This window comes from Anolis carolinensis, unplaced genomic scaffold (assembly GCF_035594765.1).
Source record: "Anolis carolinensis isolate JA03-04 unplaced genomic scaffold, rAnoCar3.1.pri scaffold_12, whole genome shotgun sequence".
Classification (NCBI taxonomy): Eukaryota; Metazoa; Chordata; class Lepidosauria; order Squamata; family Dactyloidae; genus Anolis; species Anolis carolinensis.
The window spans coordinates 18,781,163-18,805,284 of NW_026943823.1; positions in this window are offsets into that span (position 1 = coordinate 18,781,163).

Consider the following 24,122-nt stretch of genomic DNA (forward strand, 5'->3'; position numbering starts at 1 on the left):
TCGAGTATAAGCCTAGTTTTTCAGCCCTCTTTTTCAGACTGAAAAAGCCCCCCTCGGCTTATACTCGGGTGAGGGTCCTGGTTGGCTTATATTTGGGTCAGCTTATACTCAAGCATATATGGTATATTTATTATTTTTCTCTATTATTATTGGTATTACAGTAGAGTCTCACTTATCCAAGCTAAACGGGCCAGCAGAACTTTGGATAAGCGAATATCTTGGATAATAAGGAGGGCTTAAGGAAAAGCCTTTTAAACATCAAATTAGGTTATGATTTTACAAATTAAGCACCAAAACATGTTATACAACAAATCTGACAGAAAAAGTAGTTCAATACTCAGTAATGCTATGTAGTAATTACTGTATTTACGAATTTAGCACGAAAATATCACAATATATTGCAAACATTGACTACAAAAATGGCTTGGATAACCCAGAAGCTTGGATAAGCGAGGCGTTAGGTCATTGGTATCACTTGTGCCTACCTGTCACTACCTGTGTCACTCCTGCGAACTTAGGAGTTCAAAAACATGCAAATGTGAGTTGATCAATAGGTACTGCTCCGGCGGGAAGGTAACGGCGCTCCATGCAGTCATGCTGGCCACACGACCTTGGAGATGTCTATGGACAATGCTGGCTCTTCGGCTTAGAAATGGAGATGAGCACCAACCCCCAGAGTCAGACATGACTGGAGTTAACGTCAGGGGAAAATCTTTACCTTTACTATATCACTTGTGCCAAGTAGGTGTGGAAGGTGAGGAAGACCCTCAGCTATTTGTCAATTGTAGATAAGCCAAGATATAAAATCCTTTGTTTGCTACACACATGTCGTGATGGCCATTTGCATGGTATGGACCTACAAAATGTGGGTACCTACGGCTGTTTTGTGATAATAAAAGTCTTGTTTTATTGCTCTCCTGGGATTCTCTCCTTTACTTTCCCTCCGGGTTAGTTTCCAGCAGCAGGATGCTGACCATGGCGTTGTTAGAGTCCGATGACGCACCTCAACTTTAGAAAGCCACTAGCTGTGCCCGGTCACGCGTTGCTGTGGCAAAGTCTGGTGGTATGGGAAATAAAGTATTGAGGAATTGGTGGTAGTTAAGGTAAAGGGTAAAGGTTTTACCTTACATTAAGTCCATTATAAATGGGTTATATAGCTGTGTGGAAGGGCCTTGAGTCTACACTGCCATATAATCCAGTTCAAATCTGATAATCTGTATTTTATAGGCAGTGTGGAAGAGGCCTAATTGAGGCCTAACTCTGCCCGTCCCCTGGGCTGAGTGGGTTGCTAGGAGACCAAGTGGGCGGAGCTTAGCCTTCTAACTGGCAGCAATTGGATAAAAACAATTATTCCTCTCCCTCTAATTAGGACTTTATTTTTCTTTTCTTTTTGTTGTATGAACGTAGAGGCATGGATGAGGGGTTGTGCTGCCAAGTTTAGTGTTTCTGGGATGTGTAGTTTTGTTGTTTTGTCCTAGGCCGAAATTTCATTACCCTTTTATATATATAGACTAGCTGTGCCCGGCCATGCGTTGCTTTGGCATTGTCTGGTGGTGTTGGTGAGAACTTGTTGAGGCTGGATGGCCATCTGTCAGGAGTGCTTGGATTGTGTCCTCCTGCGTGGTAGAAGGAAGTTGATCTGGATGATCCTTAGGGGTCACTCCAAACCTTAGGATTGGATGATGTTGTTGTTGTTGTTATTATTATTATTAGTAATAGTAATAGTATTGAGAGGCTGGGTGGCCATCTGTTGGGAGTGCTTGGATTGTGTCCTGCATGGCAGAATTGGGTTGGACTGGACGGCCTTTAGGGGTGTCTCTTAACTGTCTGATGCTATGATTCGATGTGTATTATTATTGTGCAGATACTGGATGGCCATCTGTGAGGAGTGGTTGGATTGTGTCCTCCTGCATGAAATAAGGAAATTGAACTGGATGATCCTTAGGGGTATCTGCTAACCTTAGGATTGTATTATTAATTATTATTATTGTTGTTATTATTATTATTATTATTATTATTATTATTATTATTATTATTGAGAGGCTGGGTGGCCATCTGTTGGGCTGAGTAGGTTGTTAGGAGACCAAGTGGGCGGAGCTTAGCCTTCTAGCAGGCAGCAATTGGATAAAAACAATTATTCCTCTCCCTCTAATTAGGACTTTATTTTTCTTTTCTTTTTATTGTATGAACGTAGAGGCATGGATGAGGGGTTGTGCTGCCAAGTTTAGTGTTTCTGGGATGTGTAGTTTTGTTGTTCTGTCCTAGGCCGAAATTTCATTATCCTTTTATATATAGAGATGGGGCCGCTTGCCCTACAGAAAATAATAGCCGGAAATGTTTATGGGAGAATTCGCAGTCCAGTTGCCGTTTTTTATTTAAGCTCCACCAAACAATGGCAGTTTCTGTGCCAAATCTTTTAATTTCCTGTGCCGGCATGAGGCTTGGTCCGGGCCCCTTTGCAACGGGGCGCCATCAATTACGTCCCCAAGACCTTAATTTACTCTCCTCGGCCTCCCCGCTCTTTGTGCCCCTCTTTCCCCCCTTTTCCCGTCTCCTTGACTGTTCTGACTCTGAACAGGTTTAATTCAGCTGCTGTCTGCTAAGCCCTGCAGAAAAGAACAATGCTTTCCGATCTGCCTTTTATGGTTTATTGGGAACTGGTGGTCCGCACTGAAGCTTTGGCCGGTGATTAACCGGAGTGAAAACAAACTACACAAGGCGACGTTGATGTCGGAGAAGGACTGAGCCCACTTCATTAAGGCCTTAAGAGGGGCTCCTTTTCTTCCCCGGCACTTGTTGGAAACTTTTCAGGTCTCAATTTAATCACGTAATTCTCCCTTAAGTAGCAAGAGAATCTTGCTGCCTCCCAGGGGGTCTTTTGCCCGATGACAACTTCCAAAGATAAATTATATATAAATATCTTCATGGAGAGGCAAAGCGTTGCAGGTTTTCCGGCCCCGCATTCACACAAACATCCTTGTCTCAAAGGCCCCTTCTCTTGTTATCCCTTAAGAGGGGAAAAATTAGAAATTGTGTCTTTTGAAACAGATGCAAAGTGATCAGATTTGTTCCTTTTCTTCCTCCCTCCTGTTTTCAATCAACTCTTGGGACAGGAAAAAGTATTCCTTTCGCAAAAGGGCTTTCAACAAGGGCTGCGGGATGTGAAAATTAGGGGCGGCACTTGATTAAAGGAACTCTCGTCCACGACTCCTAGGAGTCAATTAATCAATTACATTTGCATATGAGTAAAAACAAATTACTTCAAAGCCAAGAAAACAGCCTGGATTTGTTTTTCTCTACACTTGCAACAACATAAATGGTATGAGCATCTTATAAGATACATTTATTCCTATGAAACGGATGAGGAGGAATGCTTCTTCTTCTTCTTCTTCTTCTTCTTCTTCTTCTAATAATAATAATAATGATCTTCTATTATTATTATTATTATTATTATTATTATTATTATTATTATTAAGTGTCACCAGCTAGAGGCCTATAAATATCTGGGCATATTACAGCTGGACAACATCAAGCATGAACATGTGAAAACTGTGGTCAGCAAAGAATACACACAAAGGGTTAGAAAAATTCTCAAAAGCAAGCTCAATGGAGGCAACACCATCAAGGCCATAAACACCTGGGCCATACCTGTCATAAGATATACTGCTGGCATCATAAACTGGACACAGATGGAACTGGACAATTTGGACAGAAAATCAAGAAAACTCATGACCATTCATCATTCACTGCACCCTCGCAGTGATGTTGACCGGCTCTATCTTCCTAGAAGATCAGGTGGCAGAGGACTCTTACAAGTCAAACAAGCAGTCAAAGAAGAAGAACATGCCCTGGCAGAATATGTAAAGCAAAGTGAAGTACCTGGTTTGATTGAAGTAAAAAATCAGAAACTCCGCAAAGCACAGCAAACAAAAAACCAGTACAAGAAAACCACACTACAAACTAGAGCTGACAGCTGGCACAACAAAACATTGCATGGAAAGTTCCTTGACAAAATTGAAGGAAAAGCTGATAAGGAGAAGACCTGGCTCTGGCTCACGAATGGGACCCTGAAGAAGGAGACAGAAGGCCTGATCCTTGCAGCCCAGGAGCAAGACATCAGAACAAAGGCAATTCAGGCCAAGATCGAAAAATCAGCTGATGACCCAAAATGCAGACTCTGCAAGGAAACCGACGAAACCATTGATCATATCCTCAGCTGCTGTAAGAAAATCGCACAGACAGACTACAAACAGAGGCACAACTATGTGGCCCAAATGATTGATTGGAACTTATGCCTCAAGCACCACCTCCCAGCAGCAAAGAACTGGTGGGATCACAAACCTGCAAAAGTATTGGAAAATGAGCACGCAAAGATACTGTGGGACTTCTGAATTCAGACTGACAAAGTTCTGGAACACAACACACCAGACATCACAGTTGTGGGGAAAAAAAAGGTTTGGATTATTGATGTTGCCATCCCAGGTGATTGTCACATCAACGAAAAACAACTCAGAACTGACTTGAAGGTCAACATCTACAACATTGACAACAACTGGTTTAAGTTATGATAGGTTCACCTTAGGGAATCCATAACTCAGAAATGACTTGAAGGCCAACAACAGCAACAACAAAAACAACAGGTTTAAGTTATGAAAGGTTCACCTTCGGGTATCCATAATTCAGAAATGACTTGAAGGCCAACAACAGCAACAACAAAAACAACACATTTAAGTTATGAAAGGTTCACCTTCGGGTATCCATAACTCAGAAATGACTTTAAGACCAACAACAACAACAAAAACAACAGGTTTAAGTTATGAAAGGTTCACCTTCGGGTATCCATAATTCAGAAATGACTTGAAGAACATTAACAACAACAACAACAACAACAACAACAACAGATTTAACTTATTATAGGTTCACCTTAGGGTATCAATAACTCAGAAATAACTTGAAGGCCAACAACTACAATGACAACAAAAAGTCTAACTTATGATAGGTTCATCGTTGGATGAATTGAAAGCCCAACACAACTGTTGTGGTAATCTCTGAGCGGTCAGACTCAATTTAACCCTCTCTGGGGGAGATTCCACCAAAAAGCAGCAGAGTAGCAAAAGCAAAAGCTTTCAAATGCAACAATTACTTAAACGGGATGAGCAAAGAGAAGCCTTTATATTCATATTATATTGTAATACGATATAATACTAATAATACAATATAATAATTATATATTATATTTTACATGTAATATTACTAATAATATTACAATATATTGATACAGTACAATATAGTAGTTTATTACCAGTATTGTACTATGCTAATATAATATTGTATGTAAATTTAATTTGTAAGCCGCTCTGAGTCCCCTTTGGGGTGAGAAGGGTGGGATATAAATGTAGCTAATAATAATTTAGGATTGCAATGGACTGCAGAGTCTCAATAAAAGTTCAAAAAGTATTTATTCAGGTAAAAGGAACTTCATTGTAGATAGAAAGGATTGGGAGCTGTCTAGTCTACTCTAGACCGGTTTCTAAGGAAAAATAAGAAAGGAAAAATAACAAACATCTAAATAGTTACATCTTGCCAAGAGAGATGGCAGGACGTGTTGTTAGCTTGAAGAATAAAGGGAGAAGAGAGAACCAAAATGGTTCCAACCTCATGGTCCAGTTTATTGGGGCCGTAAAAGACATTCTGACCAATGAGAAGATAGTGTCTCTAAAGATTCACTTCAAAGTAAGGGATGTGACGTAAACAGGATAGAGTGAAACACAGTAAAGCCTATCTAGGCATGCTTTGGAAACAGGGAAAGGATTCCCTCAATCTAACTCTATCCTCTATCCAGAGGCGTTCAACCACCAGGCCAACTAGGCAGTTGCCTGTGGCACCATCTTGTTGGGGGCGCCATCGAGGCAACTCCTGTCTCCTGCGGCCTGCCTCCGCAAGGTATTGAACTGCTTTTTCTGTTGATTTGTTGTAAAACATGATGTTTTAGTGCTTAATTTGTAAATCTTAATGTAATTTGATGTTTGATAGGCTTTTCCTTAATCCCTCCTTATTATCAAACATTTTCTCTTATCCAACGCTTTTATTTTTCAGTGATTGGTTTTGGGGGGGGGGGCAAAATTCTGTTCGCCTACACTTGAAAATTACCTAGGGCTGGCTCTGCCTCTATCTAACTACATTTAGACTTGAGTAGTCCAGGGTGATTCCCAACAACAACGACAATTCTTGACAGTCCAAGAATGGTGGTCTTGCCTTCTTTGAGAGGGAAGACTCCTTTCTTGCGTGTAGACCCTTGTTTCAGGACACAGAAGACCTCCAGGGACTTCTCCATTATCAACCTGAAAGGCTTCTTTCTCAAAGACAAAAATATTATGACTAAGGAGTCTTGATGCCACCATGGTGTGCTGGGTATTGGATCAATGGCGCTGAGGTGGGAAAGCAGGTGGCACCGAGGGCGTAAGAGGGTCCCGGTGGCAACGCGCGTGACTGGCGGGTCTTGCTGGGTCCAAAGGAGAGCAGGGGATGGAGATGTGGGCTCTTGGAATCCACCCCCATGGAGTCAGAAAGGAAGCGAAGTTCGACCCGAAAGTAGCACAGATGCAGTTCATGGTGAGAACGAATTACACAAGTCTGTGTGTGATGAAGCGCCTAATAGCGGCGGTACCTGCCGGACCGGCTCTGTGTGAAACTAAAACCCCCGTGAAACTCATTTCAAGATCTATTGCCAAGGCTGAGTCGGTCAGCTTCAGAAAACAATCTCACCTCATATGATGTTTGCTTGGGATGAAATGAGAAGGCCTCCCCTTCCTCAGCCTACTGTTTTTCGGTTCTCCTTAAAATACGGCCTCTCTCCTATAATGAAAGGCTGTATAATTTTGAAACAGAGAATAGAAGCAACTTTCTTCACCTTCAAAATACTGTATATATTTGAGTATAAGTCTAGTTTTTCAGCCCTTTTTTTTAAGACTGAAAAAGCCCCTCTCGGCTTATACTCGGGTGAGGCTCCTGGTTGGCTTATATTTGGGCCAGCTTATACTCGAGAATATATGGTACATTTATTATTTTTCTCTATTATTGTTGCTACTATTACATTTATTTTACTCTATTATTATTATTACTATTATTATTAACTTATATTTGGGTCAGCTTATACTCGAGAATATATGGTACATTTATTATTTTTCTCTATTATTGTTGCTACTATTACATTTATTTTACTCTATTATTATTATTATTATTATTATTAACTTATATTTGGGTCAGCTTATACTCGAGAATATATGGTACATTTATTATTTTTCTCTATTATTGTTGCTACTATTACATTTATTTTACTCTATTATTATTAATAATAATAATAATAATAATACATTTATTATTTCACTCTGATCTTATTATTGTTATTGCGTTTATTATTTTACTCTATTATTAAAAAGGTAAAGGTTTCCCCTGACGTTAAGTCCAGTCGTGACCGACTCTGGGGGTTGGTGCTCATCTCCATTTCTAAGCCAAAGAGCTGTCGTTGTCCGTAGACACCTCCAAGGTCATGTGGCCGGCATTACTTGTATTATTTTCTATTATTATTATTATTATTATTATTATTATTATTATTATTACATGTATTATTTTACTCTATTATTATTAAAAGGATACATAAGCACATTTACATTGAAGAAGATGAGAATAATGATTTCATCTGAGTTGGACAGTCTTATCTTAAATTTGAGCTTTATGTAAATATTCAAAAACGTTTAACCTACTGATGCCTCAATTAATGTAATTTTATTGGTATCTATTTTTATTTCTGAAATTTATCACCCTCGGCTTATACTGGAGTCAATGTTTTCCCAGTTTTTTTGTGGTAAAATTAGGTGCCTCGGCTTATTTTCGGGTCGGCTTATACTCAAGTATATACGGTAAATAGAAGAAATTCTCTGGGTTTAGATATTTATCTTATTTTAAAAGATCCCTTTAAAAAATTTTGTCCTGCGAGATGTTTTAGGGCTGGAACTAATAGAAAACTTTGCAAAAGATATCCATACAGGCATTTTGGATGGAAAGTCCAAAGCAGTGTTTCTTCAACGGATGTTGGACTCCAGTTCTCATCATACTCAGGCCAAATGGTTAAGTGTGATGGGAATGCGAGTCGAGCAAAATCTGGAGAGGTTCCTCAGCCATCTAGCTGAAGGGTGCCCTACAAAAAGTTCATTGATTCCAGAACTATAGAAGTGATGGAAGCATTTCTTTGCGCAAATTCATTTGAACTACGGCTTTGCACTTTGTTGCTTTTGATGCATCGCAAGGAAGTTTGTGTATGGAAGGAAGAATTCCGGGTAGATTCAAGGAGGAATATAGCAAGTCCTTAGTATCTGCAGGGGATATGATTCTGGCCTGAAATTATGTCAGAAGCGACTTAAGAGCTAAATAGATAGTGGCTAAAGGTAGTATTACATTATGACATGAATAATAGAACATATATAGATGAATATAAAATCTGTGAACCCAAAAAAGGCTATGACACTCACAGTTTGTCTTTATTAAACACTAGCTGTGCCCGGCCACGCGTTGCTGTGGCTTAGTCTGGTGGTGTTGGTCAGTCTACATTAGGTTGTATTTATGCTGTGACCTCCACCTTCTTTATACTCACATTAGTAGTAATATTTGAAGTCTGTTACCTTGTTCAATTTTTCAGTTTTGTGGGTCCAGATTGTGTTTTGTGGTGTGATTGTGTTGTTACAATTGGGAGGCAAGGCTTTTGCGTTGTTTTGCCAAGTTTTGTATTTCTGGGGCGTTTAATTGTGTTGTTATAGTCATGATGCATTGTTGTGAATTTTGTGGGTCTGGATGGTGGTTTTGTGGTGTGATTGTGTTGTTACAACTGGGAGGGAAGGCTTTTGCATTGTGTTGTCAAGTTTTGTATTTCTGGGGCATTTAGTTGTGTGCCAAGTTTCATATTTCTTGGGCGTTTAGTTGTGTTGTTATAGTCACAATGCTTTGTTGTGAGTTTTGGGCATCCGGATTGTGGTTTTGTGGTGTGGTTGTGTTGTTACAACCAGGAGGCAAGGCTTTTGCGTTGTGTTGTCAAGTTTTGTATTTCTGGGGCGTTTAGTTGTGTTGTTATAGTCACGATGTATTGTTGTGAGTTTTATGGGTCCGGATTGTGGTTTTGTGGTGTGGTTGTGTTGTTACAACCGGGAGGGAAGGCTTTTGCGTTGTGTCGCCAAGTTTCGTATTTCTGGGGTGTTTAGTTGTGTTGTTATAGTCACGATGCATTGTTGTGAGTTTTGTGGGTCCAGTGTGGTTTTGTGGTGTGATTGTGTTGTTACAACCGGGAGGCAAGGCTTTTGCGTTGTGTTGCCAAGTTTTGTATTTCTAGGGCGTTTAGTTGTGTTGTTATAGTCATGATGTGTTGTTGTGAGTTTTGTGGGTCCGGATTGTGGTTTTGTGGTGTGGTTGTGTTGTTGTAACCGGAAGGCAAGGCTTTTGCATTGCGTTGCCAAGTTTCGTATTTGTGGGATGTTTAGTTTTGTTGTTATAGTCACTGCGCCCGCAACTTTATCCTTTTATATATATAGATTTAGCCACTATCTATGTCCCCTTAGGATCCACCTATTCAGAAAACTGATGGTGAATTTCTCACCTCAGAAGTTGAACCTTTGTTGATTATTGAAGTAAGTAAAGTGCCTGAATATACTTTTTTGTAAACTTTTTTGTAAACTTTCTGTAGAAATTATTTGATTGCATGTATATATTTATTATATGTATTATTTGTAGACCCAACCGCCTGACGAAGACTCCTGTGAGTCGAAACCGGTTGCAGGTTTGAGTCAAGTTATATGAGAACTGGAGTCTACTCATACGTAATAAAGAACAGGACATTTACTCACATGAAAAACTTGGCCTTATACTTCAAGTGAAGAACCGCTGGTTTCTACTTCTATGCGATTGGAACAGTCCTGTTTCTTTGGATATATGTTATTGTAATATATACATTGAGTTTATTTGGTTATTTTCATATTACCACAAGCAGTGGATTTTGGTCTTCACAGATAGTGTTGTGACTCAGCAGCAGTTCCAGAGTGAAGATGAGAAGGGTATTTTGGTTTACAGATGCAGGTGTCAGATGATGGGATTCATGATGAGTTTCAGGATGATGCTGTGGGGAATTATGGAATTCAGACACAGGCTGGTTCAGAAGTGCAGCCTGCTGATGAGCTCCAGATGCAGCCTGTCACGGATGAGAACCAAGGAAACATTCCCATGGGAAATAATGAGCTTGATCTGTCTCAGGTTCAGGTTCAGGTGCAAGATAATGGTAATGAGGAGTTTGGCCTTGATGGTCAGGGCAAGTCTGAAGGCTCGTTGCTCTCTTGGGCTGATCGTTTAACAATGGAAAGGAATGCCATGGCGAAGTCTTAGATTAGCTGGGAAAAGGGAGGCCAGTGAAGGGAAAAAGAATGCATTTTTGGGTTGCTTTTATACTACTAGAACAATACTAGAACAAACACAATCAAAAATTTTAAGACAGATACTTGGCGTTGACGCTAAGACCACCGCTGCCGCAGTTAGAGCAGAGTTAGAAATACATTCTATTGAAGGTCTCGCCAAAATCAGGGCCTTTAACTATTGGGCTAAAATAAAAAATATTGAAAATAACAGACTGCCAAAATCGTGCTTCTTAGAACAATCTAATGGCTTTAACCTTTCTAATGGAAATCAAAGATACAGAATGGGAGACGATGCCTGGCTTGACAGCAGTGTGTGCGAAAAAGACCTTGGAGTCCTTGTGGACAACAAGTTAAACATGAGCCAACAATGTGATGCGGCTGCTAAAAAAGCCAATGGGATTCTGTCCTGCATCAATAGGGGAATAGCATCTAGATCCAGGGAAGTTATGCTCCCCCTTATTCTATTCTGCCTTGGTCAGACCACACCTGGAATCACACTGTGTCCAATTCTGGGCACCACAGTTGAAGGGAGATGTTGACAAGCTGGAAAGCGTCCAGAGGAGGGCGACTAAAATGATTAAGGGTCTGGAGAACAAGCCCTGTGAGGAGCGGCTTAAAGAGCTGGGCATGTTTAGCCTGCAGAAGAGAAGGCTGAGAGGAGACATGATAGCCATGTACAAATACGTGAAGGGAAGTCATAGGGAGGAGGGAGCACGATTGTTTTCTGCTGCCCTGCAGACTAGGACACGGAACAATGGCTTCAAACTACAGGAAAGGAGATTCCACCTGAACATCAGGAAGAACTTCCTCACTGTGAGGGCTGTTCGGCAGTGGAACTCTCTCCCCCGGACTGTGGTGGAGGCTCCTTCTTTGGAGGCTTTTAAGCAGAGGCTGGATGGCCATCTGTCGGGGGTGCTTTGAATGAGATTTCCTGCTTCTTAGCAGGGGGTTGGACTGGATGGCCCATGTGGTCTCTTCCAACTCTACTATTCTATGATTCTATGATTCTATGATTCTAACCAAGACTCCTGGGCAGAACAACTATCAAGGTTTCTTTGTTCCTGTGGATTACAATTTACTTCATCAGACCAGAATAGGGATGCCGAAAAAAGGACAGTAATCCAAAGAATCCTAGATATTGAAGCCCAAAAAGACATAGCCACCCTGTCTAATACAGGATCTCTGAAGTGGTTAGGACGCTTTAAACGTAATTTCCAGAGGGCACTGTACCTAAAAGCAGATATCCCAAGACACCTAAGAATCACTTTCACTAGGGCAAGATTCGAACAAATGGAGTCCATGGAGAGAAACGGCAGATTCAATCATATCCCGTATGAAGAAAGATGTATTTGTGGCAGCCCTGAAGTTGAAAATTTGAACCACATTTTGCACAACTGTAACCTATATAAAAAAGAAAGGAAACAATACTTATGGCCTTTTATTGGTAATAAAACAAGATGGGCTATTGAGGCCAAAACTTCATTTTTGTTAGCCGGTTATAACCCCACTCTGACAACAAAAGTGGCCCTGTATTTGTTTAAAGCTGCTAAAAGGAGATCAGAGTACATAGATCAGATTGGGGTGCAGTGCAGGGGAGATGAGGATAGTTGATGCATGGATTTTTAGCTAAACTACAATGGCACCAAGCAGGCAGACACCTGTATATCTGTATTTTATTTTACGTGAACCAGATATATGTTGTATGTTGTTTTTGTATTGTCTGTCTTTGATAAGGCCAACTGGCTAATCAATAAATTGTTGTTGGGTTGCTTTTAAAACAGCGTGTTGAAGGGCAAATCTTTGTCAAAGCAAATTCTCGCTTCATCAGGGTGGATGGTCTATGTCTTCATGCTACTTCTGCTTTGGATATACTCTTGTTCGTGAATCCCTGTAACCTTTGGATTGGTGTATCTTTGGGAATGGACTATTGCTTCTTGTCTATGGATTATTGGATTTACTGACTCTATTTTGCAACTACCTTTGGAACTATATTTCTGCCTGCTCTTTCTCTTTCCGAAAGAGAACAAAAACGTGGTTATGGGACCAGGCATTTGAGCACGAGTAGCAGCAAAAATGAGATATGAATATATGACCTACTAACAGACCCCACCTGGACATGGAAAGTGCCTTAAATGTATATTTAAATGTATAATTATGTATATTTTAATGTATATTCTTAATTTTATTGAAATTTTTAATCTTGATGGATTTTTAAATTTGATGAAAACTGTTTTTCGATGTGTATTGTCATAGACAGAACGCCACCAAATAGAGTACAACACAGTTTATTAAAGTTACAGGACTAAAAAATGCCCGTAGGAAGCAAAGGACTAGGCAAACACTTGTCTTCAGTGTGAAAAGTAACAGAAACAGCTCCGTTTGAATTAAAACAGTTCGAAAGGATAAACCGGATTAAACAGGAGTTTAAACAGGATTAAAGCAAAAGTGCTTACTTCAGCCTGACAATTTAAACAAACAAAAGTTGGAAAACAGAGATCAAAATGAACACAAAAAACTGGCAGCAGATTCCTCTCTGCTACTCAAAAGCTACAGATGAGTAACTCAGGCTGTTTACTCCTCCGTGCAACGAGCGAAATCCGGGTCCAGGCACATCAATCAGGGTAACGACGGTCAGCATGGGTCCTAATCCGGTCCAAGGTCGAAAGCCAAGTGCAGACGTCCACAAGTTCCACCGATAGCCACAGAAGGGATAGTCCAGGGTCGTAGTCAGTCAGTCAGTCCAGCGTCAATCCAGAGTAGGTAATTAATGTCCGTCAAAAAGACGACGGAGGTCCAAGCTATCAAGATTAAACACAAGTTGCACAGAAAAACCCCACACAGTTCCTCCCGCTGTCTATGCCCAGTGTCCTTGGTAACTTATGTATCCAGCAACGAATCACACCCGTCTTCAGGAAGTTCCCCAACAAGAGCCCAAGCGTTCGTCCAGATTACCTTGCCCAACGCAATTAGACATTGATCCTAAACCCCATTTTATCCCAGTTCAAACTCATCATCGCTGTCAGCTGCCATCCTAATTCCAGGTGCCTCATCATCATCATCCTCATCAGAGCTAAAACACCTTTGACTACGCCCCACAGCATCCCCAGCTGTGGATCCCGTTCCATCCCTCCAGCCCGTCCATGGGTCTAATCCTGCAACCCGCCAATTGCCTCCCATGCTATCATTGCCGGTGACACCCAAATCCTCCCTCACACGAGTCCATTCCATGTCATCCTCCTCTGAGCTAACCATCTCTTCCTCCATTCCCTCGGTAAAACCCTCCAATGAGTCTTCATCTGTTGGTTCTGCAAATAAGTCCCGGAGCCGTTTCCTTTCACGCTCCTCAAAAGAGTCTGACTCTCGAGGAGTCTTACGACCACGTCTCCTAGTACCGGAGCCAGAAGGCTCAACCATAACATGTATGTTTATATTGTAAACCGCCCTGAGTCCCCTGATGGGTGAGAAGGGCGGGGTAGAAGTGATGTAAAATATATATATATTCTGCTTTTGTTCAATAAAATTACCAAAGACTATCTACTGTGTGCTGCCTGGTGTCTACAGCATGGTGAACTAGTTTGAGGTGCATCAGATAGCAGCTCACCCCATCTCGTGGATTCAAACTGGCAACCTTCAGGTCAGCAACCCAACCCTCATGTCAGCAGTTCAGATGGCACAAGGGTTTAACCCATTGTGTCACTGCGACGCAACCATGGATATCACCAAACACCATTAAACGACCTGACTTCTGGACTCTAGGGCTGTGTGGATCCAATGTCTTTCTCACATTGGAATGCTCTTTAGACTGGAAGTAGTATTCCTAAGCATCAGACTACAACTCCCAGAATTCTATAGCATGAAGTCATGGCATTTAAAGGGATATCAAACTGCTATAATGCAACAATGTGGAGACATCCCAACTCAGCCAAGGACCCCTCTTTGATTTCCGTAGAACAGGGGTCCCCAAACTTTTTAAACAGGGGGCCGGTTCACGATCCTTCGGACCATTGGAAGGCCGGACTATAGTTGGCCACCGAGCAATAATAATAAATAACAACAACAACAACAACAACAATAATAAAAAAGAGTGTTGGAAGAGACCCTTTGGGCCATTGAGTCCAATCCCCTTCTACCTTTGTGCACCGAAAGTACAAGCAAAGAACCCCTGACAGATAGCCACCCAGCCTCAATGTTTATTAATAATAATAATAATAATAATAATAATAATAATAATAATAATAATAATAAAGAGGGTTGGAAGAGACCCCTTGGACCATTAAGTCCAACCCCCTTTTGTGCACCAAAAGCGCAAGCAAAGCACCCCTGACAGATGGCCACCCAGCCTCAATGTTTACTATTATTATTATTATTATTATTATTATTATTATTATTAATAATAATAATAAGACTTGCAGACTGTGCAAGGAAACCAACGAAACCATTGATCACATCCTCAGCTGCTGTAAGAAAATCGCACAGACAGACTACAAACAGAGGCACAACTATGTGGCCCAAATGATTCATTGGAACTTATGCCTCAAGTACCACCTCCCAGCAGCAAAGAACTGGTGGGATCACAAACCTGCAAAAGTATTGGAAAATGAACATGCAAAGATACTGTGGGACTTCAGAATCCAGACTGACAAAGTTCTGGAACACAACACACCAGACATCACAGTTGTGGAAAAGAACAAGGTTTGGATCATTGATGTTGCCATCCCAGGTGACAGTCGCATAGATGAAAAACAACAGGAAAAACTCAGCCACGTTCAGGACCTCAAGATTGAACTGCAAAGACTCTGGCAGAAACCAGTGCAGGTGGTCCCGGTGATGGGCACACTGGGTGCTGTGCCAAAAGATCTCAGCCAGCATTTGGAAACAATAGACATTGACAAAATCACGATCTGCCAACTGCAAAAGGCCACCCTGCTGGTATCTGCACGCATCATCCGAAAATACATCACACAGTCCTAGACACTTGGGAAGTGTTCGACTTGTGGTTTTGCGAAACGAAATCCAGCATATCTATCTTGTTTGCTGTGCCATACAACGTCGTTGTGTTGATAATAATAATAATAATAATATGCTAGCCAGTAGTCGCCATCTAAGGAGCCCTGGTGGCGAAGTCTGTTAAAGCACTGAGCTGCTGAACTTGCAGACCAAAAGGTCCCAGGTTCAAATCCTGGGAGCGGAGTGAGTGCTCGCTGTTAGCCCCAGCTTCTTCCAACCTAGCAGTTCGAAAACATGCAAATGTGAGTAGATCAATAGGTACTGCTCTGGCGGGAAGGTAAGGGCGCTCCATGCAGTCATGCCAGCCACATGACCTTGGAGGTGTCTACGGACAACGCTGGCTCTTCGGCTTAGAAATGGAGATGAGCATCAACCCCCAGAGTCAGACATGAAAGAGGAAACCTTTACCTTTTTAATAACAGTGAGGCCGCGGACCATCTTTTAGTTCTAGCGGACCGTTGGTGGTCCACGGACCACAGGTTGGGAACCACTGAGTTAGATAGACTTAAGGATCTGATTCAAGATGAAGTTGCTTTCAATGTTATGAAATGCTGGGAGTGAGCATATTCATTCCCTAGCATTTCATATGCACCTTCTTCATACAGGTAAGGTGTGCGTGCAAGCACATTGTGACCCGACACGAAATCCAGGAACAAAATTGGACCTTTCTTAATCGCTGGATGATGTTGGTGTTGTTAACCCACAGTGCAGGATACTGTTTGATGCCATTTATCAACAGGAGCAAAGGAAGACAACGTTTGGGTCCACGTTTTGGGTTCCCCAGAAGATGATGCTGAATGAGATGAAGCATGGTACAGTAGAGTCTCACTTATCCAACGTTCTGGATTATCCAATTTTGTAGTCAATGTTTTCAATACATCGTGATATTTTGGTGCTAAATTCGTAAATACAGTAATTACTACATACCTTTTACCCTAGCACTCAAGACCTGACTCTTTACTAGAGCTTTTAATCTATGTTAATTTTATCAATATTTGTATGTATGTATTTTTATCCTTTACAATTTTATCTTGTAAATCGCCTAGAGCAGGGGTCCTCAAACTTTTAAAGCCGAGGGCCGGTCCACAATCCTTCGGACTGTTGAGGGGCCGAATTATCATTTGGGGAAAAAAACTGAGCAAATTCCTATGCACACTGCACATGTCTTATTTGTAGTGCAAAACAACAACAATAACAATGAAAGACCAATACAATATTTAAAAATGAAAATAATTTTAACCAACATACACCTATCATGATTTCAATAGGAAGTGTGGGCCTGCTTCTGGCCAATGAGATAGTCAGGTTAAATAGGATTGTTGTTGTTGTTGTGTGTCTTCAAGTCATTTCAGACTTTGAGCGAGCCTAAGTCCAAAATTATTTATTTATTCATTTACTACATTTATTTACTACATTTATATCCCACCCTTCTCACCCCGAAGGGAACTCAGAGCAGCTGTATGTACATACAATATATTATATTATTAGCATAGCACAATATTAGCATTATACTATATTGAACTATACCATACTGTAATATTATATGCAATATATAACATATAATTAATATTATTATATGGTATTATTGTTAGTATTATATTGTATAAAATGATAATATTCTTATCAATATTATATGTACATACAATATATTATATTATTAAAGCTGACATAAAAATATTATATTATAAATGAGGGCGGGGGCCAGGTAAATTACCTTGGAGGGCCGCATCTGGCCCCCGGGCCTTAGTTTGGGGACCCCTGGCCTAGAGCATCGTGGATGGAGGGCGATTAATAAGTAATTAAATGATGATGATGATGATGATGATTACTGTTTATTGAACCACTTTTTCTGTCAAATTTGTTGTCTAACATGATGTTTTGGTGCTGAATTTGTAAAATCATCACCTAATTTGATGTTTAATAGGCTTTTCCTTAATCCCTCCTTATTATCCAAGATATTCGCTTATCCAACGTTCTGCCGGCCCATTTATGTTGGATAAGTGAGACTCTACTGTACTTTGAGGCAGAGCCTCCACTCACAAAGACAGCTCTACCACATTCCATGACCTGTTCTCCTTTCTCATAGTCTCTGGACTTTGGTGGGTATGCTATTGAGTTCGGATGGTGTTGTGATTAAAGGGAATATGGAATCAATGCTCCTTGAAGTTGGATTAACTGTGGGGAAAGCGGGGGGGAGACATCTCTCTCTCTTTCTGTCCAAGAGAGGGGAATTTCTGGGTCCGTAGACTCAGGATTAATGTGCTGCACAAAGGCGGGAGGAGCGCATTGTAGTGGAATCTAGACCCCGAGCAGCTCTCTGTGGGAGGCTTCCACAGATCTTGGCAGATAAAGGGGGAGGAAAGGGCCTCCTCGGTGACCAGGCCAGGGAGGCATCATCGCCAGGCTGGCAACAGCTGCCTGAAGCCGGTGTAGCTGCCCTGCCCTTGGAAAGAGATGCCGTGCAAAGGAACAAAGTGTCAGGACCCAGGCTGCAGAGCACCAATAACCTTACACAGAGGCCAGTCTCTATCTAATATCTTTATTAAAGGAATATATAAAGTCAATAAAAACAAGTGAAGAATAAAGTTCAGAAATAGACCTTTCAGGAAAGGTCAAATATAGTCCAGGAAAATAATGTCCAATATGTGATATTAAGGTCCAAAGTTATAATCCAATAACCGAAACACACACTTTGCCGAGCAAAGTGTGGGGAAATGGCAAGGTCTTTTAGTCCATTGGAGCTTGACAACAGGGCTGGAAAACAAACTAGATTCTTGGCAACAAGACTTGATACGAGGCAACAAAAGCAAGAACAAGGTCCGTGGCGAGGTCCGCGGTCAAACGTGAAACAAGGCAGGCTTGGAACTTGGTCCTGGAAACAAGGAACTGGAGTTGCGTAGTCCACACACGATCTCACTCCTCAAGCTGACGAGTTGACTCCGCAAGGTTCCCTTCGCGGCAAAACACCTAAATAGGGTCTCGTTTCCCGCCAGAAGAACACTTTCCCTGGAGAACTAGAAGTGAAACCATTCTGTCCAGATGCATGACTCCTTAGAATTTCCCAAGGGAAGCAGACCTAATCAGCTAATTGTTTGGCTGCGATTCTGGCGCTCCGGCGATTCGCCTCCCTAGTTCCTCTATCTCTATTATAATTGTCCCTTCGAGAAAACGGGGGAGAATTCTGCCCAAGGCTTGTTTGGCTAACTTCTTGAGGGCAAACATCCTCCAGGTGCAGGGGCTCCGATTCTGGCTGAACCGGTGGAAATCCCATGTTTTCCTCCTCATTTGCCACAATAGTACTAGGAACGGGACTACAAGGCCCATGAGACATCACACAAAGGTGGGGTGCTTGAGTCTGGGCCGAAGACCCCCGCAAGAGAGAGATCCTGGCCCTGCTTTGCTTCCTCAAAGGCAAAAAGCCGCACCAGAACAAATACGATGGTGCAACTCACCCAAAACTCTAGGTTGGTACACCTTCCCCTCCCCAGCACATCAAACACAGCCGGCATTTCTAAGAAAAGAAACTGGCTAAATTTGCAGCCCATTATGATAAAAATATTATATTCTATGGCAGGGGTCCCCAAACTAAGGCCCGGGGGCCGGATGCGGCCCATCGAAGCTATTTATCCGGCCCCCACGGCACAAGGGCAGAAGGGGGTTGGACTAAATGACCCAAGGGGTCTCTTCTTCTCTTACAACCCTTATTATTATTATTATTATTATTATTATTATTATTATTATTATTATTATTATTTTATCATGACACAGCAAACAAGATAGATATGCTGGATTTCATATCACAAAATCACAAGTCGAACACTTCCCAAGTGTTTAGGACTGTGTGATGTATTTCTGGATGATGCACGCAGATCCCAGTAGGGTGGCCTTTTGCAGTTGGCAAACAAGATAGATATGCTGGATTTCGTATCACAAAATCACATTATTATTATTATTATTATTATTATTATTATTATTATTATTATTATTATTAACATTGAGGCTGGGTGGCCATCTGTCCGGGGTGCTTTGCTTGTGCTTTTAGTGCACAAAGGCAAAAGGGGGTTGGACTTAATGACCCAAGGGGTCTCTTCTTCTCTTACAACCCTTATTATTATTATTATTATTATTATTATTATTATTATTATTATTATTATTATTTTATCATGACACAGCAAACAAGATAGATATGCTGGATTTCATATCACAAAATCACAAGTCAAACACTTCCCAAGTGCCTAGGACTGTGTGATGTATTTTTGGATGATGCACGCAGATCCCAGTAGGGTGGCCTTTTGCAGTTGGCAAACAAGATAGATATGCTGGATTTCGTATCACAAAATCACATTATTATTATTATTATTAACATTGAGGCTGGGTGGCCATCTGTCAGGGGTGCTTTGCTTGTGCTTTTGGTGCACAAAGGCAAAAAGGGGTTGGACTTAATGGTCCAAGGGGTCTCTTCCAACCCTCTTTATTATTATTATTATTATCAACACAACGACGTTGTATGACACAGCAAACAAGATAGATATGCTGGATTTCGTTTCGCAAAACCACAAGTCGAACACTTCCCAAGTGTCTAGGACTGTGTGATGTATTTTCGGATGATGCGTGCAGATACCAGCAGGGTGGCCTTTTGCAGTTGGCAGATCGTGATTTTGTCAATGTCTATTGTTTCCAAATGCCGGCTGAGATCTTTTGGCACAGCACCCAGTGTGCCCATCACCACCGGGACCACCTGCACTGGTTTCTGCCAGAGTCTTTGAAGTTCAATCTTGAGGTCGTGATAGCGGCTGAGTTTTTCCTGTTGTTTTTCATCTATGCGACTGTCACCTGGGATGGCAACATCAATGATCCAAACCTTGTTCTTTTCCACAACTGTGATGTCTGGTGTGTTATGCACCAGTTATAAAATCTGAACATTAACCTATGATATAAAAACACGCTTAAAAAACATAGAATTAAAACCAGTGAGGTTACAGTAATAGATAAGCTAAAGTACGCCTTAAAGTTATGAATTCAAGATAATAAATAAAGTGCAGCAAATTCATTTTCATATGCTCTGTATCAGAAATTAGAGCTGATGTGGTCTATCCAATGCAATTTTCTGAATCTGTGCTCCAGATAACCCAACCAAATCTAAAGTTGATCAAAAACTGATTCATAATCCTTTCGGTACTAATGGTCCCTGGTCAAAGAGTCCCTGGTCAAAAAAGTTTGGGAACCACTGATCTAGCTCACTATTGCTCACTCTGACTGGCAGCTATGCTTCTCCTAGTTATTTCCAGGATTCCTTTCCTTGCTCTACCTGGATTATTCCACGATGGTTCCTCATGCAAATATGAAACAGATCCAACCCTGCTTAGCTTCCAAGACCCAACGAGTTTGAATGAAGTCAAGCTGGTACCCCGATCCTTCAACAAATGCAGATTGGACACCATTGTTGGGTCAGTTTGAGATCCTAGAGTTATTCCCTGGAATTGAACTCAAGAATTTCTCTCCTTCCTTTCCCACTCACCTGAATCCTAGGTGGAGGCCGATGGCAATGTAGTTCTCAATGAAGATGACAGTATTTATTTATTTACAACATTTGTACAACAATTTATTTATTTTAAATAAATTTATTTCTTTATTTATTTACAACATTTTGAGTCACCCGAGGGGACTCAAGGCAGCTTACAACAACTGGCAAAACTCAATGCCCCAACAAAATCAATAAAAATCAGCAATACATTTAAACAATTAACAATAATCAATAAAAACACATTATACAAGCTTAAAAACATATAGTTACTTAATTACTTAATTCCATTCTTCCAAGGACCTTCAATCCAGAGCCAATGTTAGGCCAGACATTCCTAAATAAATGAAGAAGCCCATCCAAAAAGGAAGAAATTGCAAAAATTACCATTCATTTAGCCCCTAAATTTAAGACTTCAGAAGACAGGCAGTGTTGGAAATAGCAACCTCCCAAGCCTCTCACTATTTATTTGTTAATGTATATATTTGCTAACCTGTGTTCTATGTGTATGTTGAATTGCCAGTTTGACTGTACCTCTTTGGTGTGGGAGGGACCATAGACATGTGATTGTACTGAGCATGTTCAGACTCAGGACTCCATTTTGCAATTACCCCTATTGCATCAGACCTAAGTGAAGATGGATGCATGTATGCTGCTGTTTGGACTTCAGTATAGAAGTATGCTTATGAACTTCGGTGAGTACAAGTATACCCAAAGACTATGGACTATTTATTAAGAATGATACTCTGTGTAAGCAACATAGAGAAGCTACATCCTATCTATAACTGAATCTTAGATAAGAAATGTGCCTGTATGGTGAATTAATACATGATGTTTGTGAGTAATCAAGATATATTATTTTTTGAAGAATACTTTGGTTTTTATCTCTGAGTACATTAAAGTATAGTTTTATAGTGTTTTCAGTGTTTTATTGTACAATGTTTTATTCAGATTTTATATTGGAAACCAACTAAAAGGTTTTTAAAGGGAGTGCATATGTTTTGGGCAATTACCACTGCAACTTCAACTTTAAAGAAACAACCATCCTCTGCTAACCAAATACATTTTTGTAACGGCATGTCTTTGTCCCTGAAGACATGGTTCTTCAGTTTAACAGCTGAGTTACCTGTGTGCCATTACACGAGTTATTATGAATATCGCTTGTTCAAAGGGTTGACTTCTAACAAGGTCATGCTTTTCTTGACTAGTGGTTTTCAAAAGGTGGTCTCCACAGATTCATGAAGATTCACATTTGCCAGAGACCGGATGCAGTTATTTTCCAATAGGCAGGGTGGCCAAATCTTTCTCCAAAGCCTTCTCTTTCAGAACAGAGTGTGTTTACTTTTGTTCTCCTTCCCTACCAGTTTAGAATGGAAAAAACTATGAAACCAAGCTTGCCATCCTCCCAAGTTAATTCCGACCCCGAGTCTTCTCCCACTGCATCACTTTATAACCACTAGCTGTGCCTGGCCACGCATTGCTGTGGCGAAGTATGGTGATATGGGAAATAAAGTATTGAGGAATTGGTGGTAGTTAAGGTAAAGGATCCCCTGGGCTGAGTGGGTTGCTAGGAGGCCAAGTGAGCGAAGCTTAGCCTTCTAACTGGCAGCAATTGGATAAAAACAATTATTCCTCTCCCACTAATGAGGACTTTTATTTTTCTTTTCTTTTTGTTGTATCAACCTAGAGGCATGGATGAGGGGTTGTGCTGTCAATTTTCGAGGTTGTGGGGTGTTTACTTTTGTTGTTTTGTCCGCTGCCGTGATGCCATCACTCTTTTATATATATAGACTAGCTGTGCCCGGCCACGCGTTGCTGTGACGTCGTCTGGTGGTGTTGGTGAGAAATTGTTGAGGTAGTGGTGGTATCGAATGACTGTTGTATGGTTGTCTTTATGTTTAGTATGCACACTGAAGTGGATTATATGGCAGTGTGGAGTCAAGATAATCCAGTCCAAAGCAGATAAGATTCTAAATGGGTTATATAGCTGTCTGGAAGGGCCTTGAGTCTACACTGCCATATAATTCAGTTAAAATCTGATAATCTGTGGAAGAGGCCTAAGTGAGGCCTAACTGTGCCTGTCCCCTGGGCTGAGGAGGTTGCTAGGAGACCAAGTGGGTGGAGCTTAGCCTTCAAACTGGCAGCAATTGGATAAAAAGAATTATTCCTCTCCCTCTAATTAGGACTTTATTTTTCTTTTCTTTTTGTTGTATCAACCTAGAGGCATGGATGAGGGGTTGTGCTGTCAATTTTCGAGGTTGTGGGGTGTTTACTTTTGTTGTTTTGTGTGCTGCCGTGATGCCATCACTCTTTTATATATATAGACTAGCTGTGCCCGGCCATGCGTTGCTGTGGCAAAGTGGTGGTGGTATTGGTTAAAAATTGTTGTGTAATTTTTATTTGACGTTATTTGCAATTTTTTATTAATTTTATTGTCAGTTATATATTATTATTTATTATATTTTATTATTTTCTTGTATTATTTTTTCGTTATTTTCTGTTATTATAGTATTTTATTGTATTAATTTTTAGTGTTTTTTTATTATTTTTTATTGGGTTGCTAGTAGACCAAGTTGGAGGAGCTTAGCCTTCAAACTGGCAGCAATTGGATAAAAGCAATTATTCCTCTCTCTCTAATTAGGACTTTATTTTTCTTTTCTTTTTGTTGTATCAACCTAGAGGCATGGATGAGGGGTTGTGCTGTCAATTTTTGAGGTTGTGGGGTGTTTACTTTTGTTGCTTTGTCCGGTGCCCTGATGCCATCACTCTTTTATATATATAGATTGCGGCCTTTTGGGTACAGTTTGCTAGGTCTCTTCTTTGGGCCAAGGCTTTTGAAGCGGTCAAAGCAGCAATTGGATAAAAACAATTATTCCTCTCCCTCTAATTAGGACTTCATTTTTCTTTTCTTTTTGTTGTATCAACCTAGAGGCATGGATGAGGGGTTGTGCTGTCAATTTTTGAGGTTGTGGGGTGTTTACTTTTGTTGTTTTGTCCGCTGCTGTGATGCCATCACTCTTTTATATATATAGATTGCGGCCTTTTGGGTACGGTTTGCTAGGTCTCTTCTTTTGGCCAAGGCTTTGGGAAGCGGTCAGAGCAGCAATTGGATAAAAACAATTGTTCCTCTCCCTCTAATTAGG